Below are 15,172 nucleotides of genomic sequence, written 5' to 3' on the forward strand. Positions count from 1 at the left end.
ATAACCCGGCCTAGGGAAATCCACAAGTTTCGGTACATGAGGCACCACCATTGGGTAGTTACATAGCGGTACCACCTCTTTCAGAACCAATTCGAGTGACCAAACATCCTTACTATGATAACCCTATTACAAACCCTAACCAATTGGTGGAAGATTCAGATGCCCTTGAAGAGCCGACGTGGCGAGGAAAAAAAGGAAGTGCTTGAAAGCCAGAAGCAAAGACATTATTCTTAGAGTGAGAGAGGATATTTATTGGGGCAACACCATGGACATGGCGGACCAGGTTCTGGTTGGAAGAATTCGCAGCCATAGCTACACATTGGCGAGGCTTAAGATGTGGACCTCAGAGGTATGGGGGTAGCACCTGGTGGACCTCCCAACTGTACAAACCTTTGTTAGAGGTTGGTTCACTCTATGCTCTGCCAGAGTCGAGCACACAAATTGGGTCCTATCATCCTTCTGGAATTTCGAGCAAGCTCCAATTCTTATCTGGCATTGCACCCCTCTTTTTGATCCGAAAAAAGAACAAATAGGAGTCAGGCCTATATGGGTTCGAATACCTAGACTGCCCCTTCAATTCTCATCAGAGGATATATTTTGGCACATCAGTAAGACTCTGGGAACCTATCTCAAACATGATAGATCATATATGGCTTTGGGCATGATGGCATATGCTAGGATACTCGTTCATATGGATACTTGGGGTGGTCTTCGGGAGCATATCACCTTATAGTTGAAAACCTTCTCTCGAAATCGAAGCCTAGGCTATCAAGGTGTCCTTTTCCGCTGTAGATGTTGCCACAAAGTCAGACACCTGTACAAAGATTGTTTGCTGAACAAGAAGGTGAGGGAGGGAGATAAGGGAAAGGAAACAGTGCAGAAAAAATCTCAAGCTCGAGGTAGCCCTCCAGTGGTGGAAAAGGCAGCAGATTTGGCACATTTAGAAGCATTACCTATGCCTACTAGGGTGACCAGAAAGAAGTGGGGAAAGACACCTATTGGCACACCCTCTCCTCCTCTAACTAGAGGAAGGGCAACTGCTGAGGATTCTTTCTCTACGGGTATTTCGAATACAAACTTCTCCTCTGTTCAATCTAATGTTTCTCCACACTGCATTGATAATAGTTCTGTTTCGACATATATGGCCCTTGTCACAACAGGGAGGAATATTGGAGGAGACTCTTAGACTCACACATCCTTCAAAAAGACAAGCTTGTTCTTGGGGGGATTTAAATTTCTCCATTGGTTTTGTGGGATCATGGGGACATAATGCACAAAGAGATATCCTCTGAGATTTTATTGAGACCAATGTGGAGGATCATAATCTCATAGATATCCCCTCCCCAAAAATCCTGCCTACTTCGAGAAAAAACAGATCAAGGGAGGACAGTCTATCTAGAAGACTAGATAGATTCCTCATTAAGGAGAAAATGCTAACCTTGGGGCAGGGATATAGATAGTGGGTGGGCTCAGGCAGAATATTGGACCATAGGCCGATCTATTTCGAAATCAGAGGGGGTATGAGCAAACCAAAAGGTCCCCTCAAGTTTAATGTTGTATGGTTAAGGGACGTTGAATATATCCATCTAGTAACTAATTACTTGAGGACTCATCCACCTATGACAGAAAGGACTATATTCGAAGGATTTTCAAAAAACCTAAAAGAGCTCAAAAGCCTCTCAAAACAATAACACATAAGAAGAGAACGTAGGAAGACCATACAATCAAACAGACTGAAGACATCTCCTCTCTATATAAAGAAGAAGGGGATAAACTAAGGCAATATTGTCAAGTTGCAGCTATCCCTCCGGGCCGGAAAATGATAACATCGAGGAGTATGAGAATGGCTATAAGGGGATCTTCTCCTCCCTTGAACACAAAGAGCAGATAACCTCTCTTATGGCTAAGAGAAACTAGATTCTTAAGGACAAAGAAGAGAGTTCGAAACTGAGAAGCAGAGCTATTTGGCTTAAGGAAGGGGATGAAAATACCAAGTTCTAACATAAATTTGTGAATGGGCACAAAGCTATCAATATTATTTGACAGCTATGAGATGAACAAGGAGAAATAATGAACACCTTCCCAAACTGGCAGCTATGGCCACAACCCACTTCAGAAACATCTATAAGTCACCACCAAAAGCCACCGTGGATGACATCATGAGGACAACCCAACTATTCCCAAGGTATATTTAGTAGGAAGAAGACAAGGAATTTACAAAGGAGGTCTCTATGGGAAAACTAGAGGACACCCTCAAATGGTTTAAGTGAGACAGAAGCCCTGGTGTGGATGGTTGGAATGTGGAATTCTACCTGGTCTTCTTTGATACTCTCAGGGGATCTACTACAAGTTATAGAAGAATGCAGATCCTCTGGAAGAATGTATGAGGCCTATAACTCAACCTTTATCACCCTTATACCCAAATCAGAAAATCCCACCTCCTTCAATGATTTTCGGCCCATCTCCTTATGTAACTATATCTACAATATCATCTCCAAGATAATAACAAATTTCCTCTCACCGATCTTATCAAACCACATCTCAGCTAAACAATTTGCCTTCCTATAGAACAAACAAATTCATGAAGGAGTGGGAATTGCACAAGATATTCTATATTCTATCGAGACCCAGAAGCTAAAAGGTATGGTTGTGAAAGTTGACCTCTCGAAAGCCTTTGACAAAGTTAACTGGCTATACATCAGAATGCTATTAATGCACTTAGCTTTCCCATATGAATTCATAAGATGGATTATGTGTTATATTACTAATGTAACATTCAGCGGTATCATAAATGGTGAGGCCTCTCCTTTATTCCACTCCTAAAGGGGCCTTAGGCAAGGATGCCCAGTATCCCCACTCCTCTTTTTACTCATCATGGACATCACGGATGGACTCATTCGTTTGATAAAGGGGGAACACTGAAGAGGTAGACTAAGGGGGATGTGCATCACTGAAGGATGCACTCTGCCATGCTTTCTCTTCGTTGATGATGTGCTACTCTTCCTAAATGGGAGTATTAGGGATGTGACTACACTTCTCAATTCCTTCACCATATTCCTAGGAGTGACTAACGTGTTGCTTAATAATGAAAGGTCCTTTATAACAACTATATGATGCTCACCATACGAGATTCAGTATGCCCTGCGAGGATTCCACCATAACCTACAACAAATGGATGAGGGACTAAAATACTTGGGATATAGATTAAAGCCACATGGTTATAAGAATGCTTACTGGATCTAGCTCATAACCAAATTGGAAAAAAGGCTAAACATTTGGTACCTCAAATATTTATGAAGAGAATGAAGAATGATACTCATAAAAGCAGTGCTGGAATCAACTCTGATGTCTTTGGCATGGGTACCTAAGGGAATACTAGCCAAGACAAAAAACCTATGCTGCGAATTCATGTGGAAAGGGAAACAACCAAGAATGATTTTTGCTTGGTCCAAATGGGAATCTCTGGCACTCCCAAAGAAATGGTGAGGATGGGGTATCAAAAGCCTTGTCAATTTCTCCACAGCCCTGGCAATAAAACTAGGGTGGCAGCTAGTCACATCACATAGTCTTTGGACTATAAATCTTATGGATTGGCTTCCCCAACCGCAGTGGACACAAGTTAGAAAATCGAACATATGGAAAGAAATGCCCCGTATGAGGGATGGCCTTACATGGAGAATAAAGTCGGGAGATGCTGTTAGAATAGGAATGGATCCCTGGATTGGATGTGGGAATGCTCATAGACTCCCACAGGAGCTCAGAACATACCTCATTTCCAAAGGGATCTCTCAGCTTAGCCAGATGGAAAACAATGATAGTTCCACTTTTTTGCAACAAGCATGGAAATATGGGAGGGAATTATAGATCCCTCAACCATGGCAACAACATTAGAAAGAATACAGGGAGGCCCTCACATAATCCCAAAGAAGGGGAGGATGAGCTAATCTCGGAATGTGCGAAACATGGAAAATACTGAGCTAGAGTGGGATACATAACTCTTATGAACCAACTTAGCTGTGTGAACCGTGGTGGAGAAGCTTATGGAAATTAAAATCACCCCCAGGTCGAGGCTCCTCATGTGGACCATTCTATGACACAAAATCCCAACAGGAGAAAATTTGATCAAAAGATCTTTTCATGGACCCTTTTAGTGCAGCTTTTGCAAATCTTATAATAAAACAGTGAAACATCTCTTCCTTACTTGCCCATACACAAAAGAGCTATGGCATCTCTTCCTTACTTGCCCATACACAAAAGAGCTATGGAATACTATTCACTTACAAATACCATTGCTCCCTCAGTGGCAGGGAATAACTGTCCTAGGAGAGATGGTGGTCCACTATATCCTCAGAAAAATCAAAGAACACCCTTTTGCTTACTTGCTGGGCCATATGGATTGTCCCTAATAGAATTATTCCCCCCCCCAACATTGGCCTGCCATCACTGCTCAAATCATCAGATCCCACATGAGGAATCAAATCCCATCCCTAGGCATATCATACCTGAAAGTATAAACCAATCTCACCCAGTGGGCATATTATGAGGGCTCAGCACAAGACATAGGATGTGGAGGTCCTTCATCTTACAACAAAACATTATTACAAAATCCAAATGGGACTTGGTAGAATGACAAACAACTTTGCTGAGCCATGAGCAGCAAAGTTCACCATACATTTTGCTTTGGAAAACCAATGAAGAAACTTACAACTATTTGGAGATTCAAAAACAGTATGCAATTGGATAAACAAAATTACAAATTGTTATGGTTTTTCTCTGAGACACATCATGGAAGAAATACATAGACTCATAAACTTATTTGACAAATTTACTTGTCATCATATATATACGGAGCTGAACAAATCTGCCCATCTACTATCCAAGGAAGCAACCAACAAGCATATAGGAACATGGAGCATACTGGAGCAAACTAATGGAACCTTCCATGAGTACTATCATTCACCTTTTATAGAAATATCAGAATAGTCAAGCTCAATGGGAGGTGGACACATAGTTTTTTGTTATATATTTTTTGTCTTTATATAATATTATATAAATGTTTTTTCAAGCAATCCTATACATGACAATTATTTTTTGATACTCTATGCATAGAGTAAGTACATATTTCATATTGAAAATCAAAGTATAGAGCAGTGTCTCCCTGCCTGGAGTACACCTCCTTTTTTTGAATACTCAACAGGATAGGCTTCTAGCCCATAGTGCAATATATGCCATTGGCATCTGCAAAATGTAATTTTCCACATTAATGAAAATTAAGACTTTTCCAAGGGGAAAAAATAATTCCCTACATTTAAGAGAATGGTGAAAACCCACAACTTAAATTTGCATTGTTTCAGGTCTTGATACAATAGTGCTACCATTGAGTAAAATTGGTTGGGGTTGAGAGCAAATTGACTATGTAGTTTTGTATTAATGGGGCATTTGTATGAAACTAATCTATTCCAAACATACATATTTATAAGTTGGAGCATTTGAAAGGTTAGAATGTACAAAGAATGTCAAATTATTAGTGGGTTGAGTAATTCCATGTAAATGCAAAATGAAAAGAATAATGAATACATGGGAAGCCACAATGCATATGTTTGTCTAATTTATTACTTTTCAATATGCACTCAATGTTACCCACTACTTTCTTGTTTTATCCCAAAGCATTTCCAAAATATGAATCTTAAGAATTGATTTGACATATGAAACCCTTTCATAATTTATTATGGATTTAATGATAATGTTTGAAAAAAATTCAATTACCATTATAGCATACCAATTCTTGCTCACCTATAATATACTCTTTATCAATCTCCATAAACTCATCCAAAATGCTATTAAAATGCTATTATCTAGAGGAATAATGATAAAGCCTCTTAAGCATTCATGTTCTTGGCATTAGCCACAACCATCATTAAAAGTAAAGATAGGTCATTTTGCACTTACATAGATATTTATTAATATCCATATTGTAAATCTGGAACATCTCCACTTACTATTTTCACAGGTTTAAATAAATCTTTTCATAAATATCTCCATGTATTAATTTACATGTAATATTTATTTTATATATTAGTAATAAATAATTACAAGCAATTTTATATGAATCAATATAAAAGTTTCTTACGGGTACATCCATCCTTGAGTGTTATCTTAAAATTTTGATAAATTATAAATTTTATTTTTAATAAATTATATATATATTTTTAAAGAATTACATTAACTGACCTTTCATATATTTGATAAAAATGCATTAAGTTAACTAGAGATGCAACATGGTCGGCTACGCAAAGCATCACAACCCTAACCCAACCATCACGAACCGAACCCAACTCGAACACTATTTATGCACATGCAATTTCGAAAGTAATGTCATCATTTCATATTTAACAGATCAAATACGACGAGTTTTATCGAGAGAAGGGTATAAGTAGATTCGAGCTTGCAGAGATTCTTGTATATGCGAATTAGTTAAGGGTGTAGGTAGATTCGAGAGTGCGGGAGATTCTTGTATATTCGAATTAGTTCATCTGGAAACAATGGAAGAAGAAAATGGAAACGAATTTACTAGACAAGTGGTTCTCGATGTTATGAGAACTGTGGAAGCGGAAGCTGAGGTGAATGGAAGTATTATTCCTCCTTCTCTGCAAAGTGCAACTGTGGGTACAACAATCCAAATGGGCACAATTGATGGTGGCCATTTGGTGTCGACCGTGAGGTTTAATCATGGCTCTTCTGTCTCAATTGAGAGTTTATCAGAGAATATTGATATACGTGAATTAGATGATGAATGGCGTGGAGAGGACGTTCGTCGTTTCCGAATGAATGAAAGTGGATCCGACGAGCGCGAAGATTATCTAACAACATTCATATTTCCAGAGAATACTATTGTTCTTCGATCCGTACAAGATTATCGCCAAGCCAACCAAGATCCGGATGATCTGGATTTTATGAGTGGGCAAATTATATGGAATTCCAGATTCACATGGCGTCAGATCAAACAACATCTGGAGGACAATACTTATAATTTCGATTTCATAGATGAAGTTATCATGATTGGTCGGCGTAACATTACAGAGGAGGGGGTAAATAGTAATCTTACGGAGGAAGAAAAGGCTGAGAGTCTTCGTGCAGCTGTGGATGGGTTGCCATTAGCTACGATTAGCGAAGATAGTCAAAGCAGTGATGGAGCGATGTGCTCAATTTGTCTAGAAACCTTTTCCAATGAAGAGCCTGCAAAACAGTTGCCATGTAAACACTTCTATCATTCGACGTGTATTCTATTATGGTTTTTTGAAAACATTTCATGTCCAATATGCAGAGATGAACTTGGGCTGGTTCGATTGCGAGGTGTGAATTAAAGATTCATATGTAGTTTAGTTATCGTTTTTTGGATAATTTTTACTCGGATTTTTTGAACATTTCTCTCTAGATGGCAATGACAATGGCCTGGATGAACTTTATGAGCTTTGTGTACGAGAATACATGGTTTTAATCCGTTTTTTATTGTTTTTAATTTCAATAATTTAAGAGTTTTTTATATTCTATGGATATTCAAATTCAGACTCTTATTTGAATATCCGTGAAACATAAAACTAGTGAAATTACATTACCGCTTGATATAAATAGATATATAATTTTCCACGGACAACTATTTTCACGTAAAAGTACAATTGCATTTGCGAATTAAAACACTAATATATTTTACTCATATAAATTATATATATTGGTAAACTTAATTATAGTTCTAGTTGCAGACAAAGCTTACAGAAGAATGGGTCAATAACCTGCTATGTTTTTGTTATATTAGAGATAATTACTCCTTTTACTATATTGAACCATATTGAACCATGTTCAACCTAGAGTGGATGGTGATGGTAAACTATAGTAAAATTATGGTTATTAGTTAAAACCCATCATTGAAATGATTACCATGGTAAAATCGTTGTTAACAATAGACAAATCACAGTTAAAATATGGCCAATCATAGTGAAATTGTATGCAAATTGTAGCATATTATATTCAATCATATTCAACCATAATCAAATATACTCTTAAATCATTAAACCATGTTCAATGATGGTGAATCATGATCAACCATAATTAACTATACTCATACAATTATTAACCATAGCCATTCATAGTGGCCTTCTAGTTTGCACATGACTTTCCAACATGTAACTTCCTCTTCCTTGATTCCTTTATATTTTCGTAGAGTACACGCCATGTCACTTTCCTCAAATGTTGTCCTTTCTTTTATCCAAAAGTGATATTTTTGTCCACACATGGCTTTCCTTCGTATAATTACCTTTTCCATGTCATGGTTCCTTCAAGACCTTCACTCCTCCCACATGATTGTTAGTTGTAGGTCACAACTACAATGTAACAAACCTTGAGATTTGGTCTCTATTAGAGTTAAGTTGAGATTTGGTCTCTATTATCACGTGAATGGTTACTATTCCCGTAACTATCTCCACTACATTTAATAATTGAACTACATTTGGAGTATTGATACATACTAATACCCTTATGTACAACCAAAATCAACAATTCTCCAACACCATCAATGGATTAACCCTTAGGCATAATGAGATTAAGCATTCAAACTTATGAGTACTTTGAAGCCTTCATGATAGAATTAACATACATACATTGTAGATGTTATTTTCCAATTTCTATGGTGTAGTCAGAGAAATACTCACACATATATTGTATGCACAACAAACCCACCATAAATGCCAATCATTCCATAATACAAATTCTTAGCACAAATAATTGGAATCTTATACTAGAAAATATCAAGTGCTATAACCGAACTATATATCTCATGCATCATATTAACACATAATCCAAAGTGGGGCAGCATATCCACTACTACATCAATTTCACATAATATGTATTCCTCTACTAATTTTAACTTGGACTACATTAATAATCCATAATTTCCATATGCATCATCTCGTAAAATCCATTATCTTAGTTAATTTATAAGTCACATGCACAAGACTGCAATTATTTTCATGCATATATATAACACAACATCTATACAACTGAACCAAATGATTCAATTACAAAGTATATACCACGCATGTAAATCTACTGATAAGCATCTCATGCAATTTCTCTAGTCATTTTAATGTCAAGGAAACTTATGCAATCTTCTCATAGACAAAATGATCTTATAACAGATAGGGGAATAAACCAACATACAAAACACTCCACGCATATGAAACTAACTAAAACATCCCTTGGAGAAAGGAGCACCACCACATAACCATGAATCACCTTTGATTCCCCCCGAGTCAAGGTTCTTTCCATGGATCAACCACCCTAACTGATCTATGCAATGGGTATTTAATACCCTCTTTCATGATATGGCTTCCATTAGCAACATCCTGCTTTTATGGATTTTTATCCATCTTCCTCGACCTTTTTTGGAAATGCTCGCCTTTATCTCCGGCAAGGCCTTTTCTCATAAAAGCTTGCCTTTAACTCCCACAAAGTGTTTATGATTTTTCCTTGATGGATATTTATCTCCAATCCATCCAAGTTTATCTAGAATCATATCTATAAGCTTTATCATGAAATATTTATTCCTATACCATTCCTCAATGGGATTTGGCAAGAATCTCATCTGTTGGTGTCTTGCTTTTCCAAGTGATTTATTTATTAATTTATTTAATAATGTATTTTCTTTTGATATTATACATCATACCTAGCTTTCCTCAGCTTAGGTTTACAATAGTTGACACACAAGGGAGGGGTGTTACATACTCCTCCCATTAAATTTTACACTGTCCTCACTGTATTATTGCATCTTCATTCACAGGTAGTTGTCTCTCAATCCACATATTTTATGGCCTTTCCATTTGATGCAAATCTATTGATACATATATAGGTTACAAGGAGTTCTCCCATCACATCCCCTTCCATTGCTATGTGTAACATTGGTTTCAAGCAATTTTGTAAGAAATTTTGGATTCACAATTGCAACAAAATTTTACACAATTAACATCATGATTTAATAAACAATACTAATAAAGTAGCTACGACTTATATTTCTCTTCATTTATTTTGTTTGAAGGAATGCATGTCTCTCCCTTGCATTCTTCCAACTTGTGTTCTTGCCTAACACTTGCGTCCTCTAGATTCTTTACATACAAGATGTCAATTTGCATATTTTCCACATCAAGACGAATATAACATCATAATCACGTATAATAATCATAATCATATGTATTCCAATATGCACTTAAATCGTGGTTACTTATTCTTGAACCACTTCTTAGTTTCCTTCTTCTGTGCAACCTCCAAATCGGTTGCTCTGTCAGACACCCTCCTAGTGTCTTCATGCATACCTGCACACATGGTGTATTACACACATAGATATACATATCATGTTTTAATCATGCAATATATCTAGTCAAAATGGTACCATATGTACTTCTTGTACATAGTACAATCTATAGCACTACAAACCATACCATGCACATAGCATCACATGCATGACCTACACTTTATCCACATGTTTCCAACCATGTTAGTATCATGCCAAATGTTCCTTCATTTATTTCCAGTAAGTAGAAAAATTGTGCTCAGTGTATAAGGAATTTTCATGAACATGTTCCATTTATGCAACCAAATGAAGTTCTATGTCATACCATTCAAACAATCATTTTCCTGTCATGTGGTTGCAACAATATCAACATAATATCATAAAAGTCATCATGCACACTACAACTCAATCATGAACATATCTTCTACCTAATAATAAAGCGGACTATTAACTCATAGAATTTTTAAATCATCATATCGATACTCAATAACTCACCTCATGTGATTTGATATTTCCCTTTTTACGACTCAACATCTTCTTGGTGTAGGTAAGATCTCATTCAATAAACAATATGCACATGCATACGTTTTCCAAATAGGGGTTCGAAGTGAAAACTCATACTATTAACTTATTCACATCCTTAAGACCAAATATTGGTTATCCTCTCTCATCTTTTTTGATGCATGTGCTATTTTATTGATAACATTAAATTTTTAAACCATTATGAGCGATAATTTTGAAAATTCTTTTTGCTTTTCCCAATTTTTGCTTACTAACTTAGAGGCATTTTTCGAAGAAGCATCAAGACTTGATTGTATATTTAGTTCATGAATTTACACTAGATGTGCATTTGAGGTCAGTCCATGGACCTTCTTATCATATCATTAAGTATGTATACAATAGGTTGTATCATACTTTCACACCCATTTGAAAATCTCATTCTTGGTTTAGTTTATTTTGTCATGTGATTTATGACTCTTGATTTATTCTTCCAAGCCTTTGTGTTCTTGGCTAACACTTGCTTCCTCTAGTTTCTTTACATACAACAAGTCAATTTGCATATTTTCCACATCAAGACGAATATAAGATCATAATCATATATAATAATAATAATCATATGTATTCCAATATGAACTTAAATCGTGGTTACTTATTCTTGAACCACTTCTTAGGTTCCTTCTTCTGTGCAACCTCCAGATCGGTTGCCCAGTCAGACGCCCACCTAGTGTCTTCATGCATACCTACAAACATGGTGTACTACACACATAGATATACATATCATGTTTTAATCATGCAACATATCTAGTCATAATGGTACCATATGTACTTCTTGTACATGATACAATCTATAGCACTACAAACCATACCATGCCCATAGCATCACTTGCATGACATATACTTTATCCACATGTTTCCAACCATGTTAGTATCACGCCAAATGTTCCTTCATTTATTTCCAGTAAGTATAACAATTGTGCTCAGAGTATAAGGAATTTTCATGAACATGTTCCATTTATGCAACCAAATGAAGTTCTATGTCATACCATTCAAACAATCATTTTCCTGTCATGTGGTTGCAACAATATCAACATAATATCATAAAAGTCATCATGCACACTACAACTCAATCATGAACATATCTTCTACCTAATAATAAAGCGGATTATTAACTCATAGATTTTTTAAATCATCATATCGATACTCAATAACTCACCTCATGTGATTTGATATTTTCCTTTTTATGACTCAACATCTTCTTGGTGTAGGTAAGATCTCATTCAATAAACAATATGCACATGCATACGTCTTCCAAATAGGGGTTCGAAGTGAAAACGCATACTATTAACTTATTCACATCCTTAACACCAAATATTGCTTATCCTCTCTCATCTTTTTTGATGCATGTGCTATTTTATTGATAACATTAAATTTTTAAACCATTATGAGCGATAATTTTGAAAAATATTTTTGCTTTTCCCAATTTTTGCTTACTAACTTAGAGGCATTTTTCGAAGAAGCATCAAGACTTGATTGTATATTTAGTTCATGTATTTACACTAGATGTGCTTCTGAGGTCAGTCCATGGACCTTCTTATCATATCATTAAGTATGTATACAATAGGTTGTATCATACTTTCACACCCATTTGACAATCTCATTCTTGGTTTAGGTTATTTTTTCATGTGCTTTATGACTCTTGATTTATTTAACCAAGATCCCATAGATTCCAACCTACGCATGTTAAATTAACTATTCATAATTTCCTTTCAAGGTTTTGTTTCCTTCATTAAGGTGTATTTAGATCAGTTTCTTATTATTTATTGGCAACCCATATCCAAGGCTAATTACATCCTGACTTGCATGTGCACTCATTAATACAATCACATTAAATTAGAAAGACATTTTCTTAAGATATTTAGTCTCATATTAAAACCAAACTTGTCTTTTACATCTCCCATCCTTTCTTAGGATATTTTAGCATAACTTTTCTTCCTTAAGTTATGTTCTCTCTTAGACAATCATGCAACCAATAATTTGATTTCATATATAGATAGGATAAGATGACTTATCTCTATATTACAGTCATGAGTTGGTATTTTATTAAGATTTTCCCTTATATGGAAACGATAGAGTCTTTATTTTCCCCCATGCATTGGGCCTATGTTTTTAATTCTTCCACTATGACCAAGAAACATTTCTACTGTTGTTTTGGGATTGATAGATCTATTTTGGCTTAATGAGGTTGTATAAGGAGGTAATGTACTATTTGAATATTTCTTCAGAGTACAATCAATCAAAGTCAAGAAACCATGAAACTTTATTTAATGATAAGCTTAAACCATAGATTTTGTATCTTGGCCAAGCATTAAGGTAAGGGTTTTGCTGGAAATGAGGAAAATTTTCATCTTTTTGGTGAGTGAAGGTTTGGAAAGGAGTATCATTAATGTTAACATCATTAGCAAGTCGTACATATTTCTCAGAGACCTCGGTGTTGGTCAAGATCCATGGAGGACAACTTTGACTGTGCTTTCACAAGCATTACACTTTTGATGTAGGTGAAATTTTTAGTGTTGGGAGCTTGTGTCATGAATTAAAGTTTCTAAGGAGGAAGTTTCGATGTCCATGCGATTTGACATGTGTAAAAGTCATCAACCAATTGAGGGAGTGACCCGAGAAACATCAACCATCAATGTGTTGCAGACCTGCGTTACGCTTCTACTGTAAGAAGAAGGTTTGGGGTTTGAAGGTTTTCTTATCACCTATAAGTTTTTTCATGTATTTGAAATGTTTTATTGACCGTTCCATGCCATCCTAATACCCTCAACATGTCAGATGATGGTAGAAGATAGTACAAGCTTGGAATTTTGTGATTTCACACTGTCAACATATTTTCACCATATATCTTAAAACATGTACCTATTTAAAATCTAAATTTCCAAGCAGATGAATGGGGGTGACATCATTAATATCAATTAATTTCAAGTCGATATGCTTCACGGTTTTTGAGAAATGAGCCACCATCATCTACAACCATTTTTGGTTTTTGTCTAGCTTCGTGAGTGAGATTCAACTCAAAATTTGTGTGGAGAAGGTATATAATGATAATAACTTGATATCATAAAATCAACTCAATCCAGATTAATTTTTAGGATATATTGAAGAAATATGGTTGTTGTGCTTTTACGCCTGGATTTTGGATAGTCATATTTGACTCCAAAGCTTCCAAAACTAATTTTGAAGATGAAGAAGTGTCATAGAACCTTAGGATGTTGAAAATACATAGCATTGTAAATATTTAAGTTTTTGGGTATGCATTAAGTTGAGGATTACAATAGGTAAAATGCTTCCTAGTTTTTAACATAGGATGTCTACATTTGTTGCATCTTGTTGATTACCATTTCTCCTTTGGGAAATTTGTCTCTACTAGGTGGAAGGTTAATGTTTTTGATGTATATATTTTGCAAATATCATGTTGGAAAGGGTTGGTCAGGATTGAGAAGAAACAACATTGTGTGTATTCTGTTTTCATGATTTTTGAATGAAAGAAAGGACACATGCCAAATTTTACACTGGTTCCTCTGTTAATTACTTTGGAGATGTTCTTCTTGGTTTTGTAATTTATCTTATGTTATCAATCATGCTTTGAAATGTTTCTTCTTGATTAGTTGAATAAAAATATTGACTTAGAATTCACTTCAAAAAAGTTCTATGTTTCAATTTGCTAAACATTTATGTTTTATGCTCAAATGGCATTTGGAAATCATGATGTTTTTGATGCTCTAAATTTCATTTTTTGTTTATTTTCTACTCACCCTCCTACACTGAATTTCACTAAAAACTCCAAAAATGATAAATTCCTCGCCCATGTAAAAGATCCCTCTTTCTCTTCATCATTTCACTCGAAAAGAATCACCTTTATTAACCATATTTTCCAAATGGATCTGTCTTATTTTCAGCTAGTAAACCTTTAAATTTTATACCCTACTCAGCACCATACCTAGCTTAATATCTAATTGATTGAATATTTTAGACAAAGAGAGCCTTATCTCAAGTTGGAAGGGCTAGATTCCAACTTCTAAGTGGTTTATGGTTAGCTCTGAGTTTTTCTTTTTAGCCTAGGAAAATTATAGAGTGCCAACACACTCTATCGACAATTTTATGATTAAATGACTTAATTTATCAAAAATATGCATACATACCTCTTTTATTATTTTGGTCATGTAATCTTCATTCAACAGTTTCTTTTCCTTTTTTAAGACCAAATCAAACATATTGACATGTTGCATTTCTTTGTCATCATACGATCATTCAAATAATGAATCCCATCAAAGG

This window comes from Pinus tabuliformis, chromosome 5_1 (assembly GCF_031772625.1).
Source record: "Pinus tabuliformis cultivar Carrire ecotype Pingquan chromosome 5_1, CPIR1, whole genome shotgun sequence".
Taxonomy (NCBI): Eukaryota; Viridiplantae; Streptophyta; class Pinopsida; order Pinales; family Pinaceae; genus Pinus; species Pinus tabuliformis.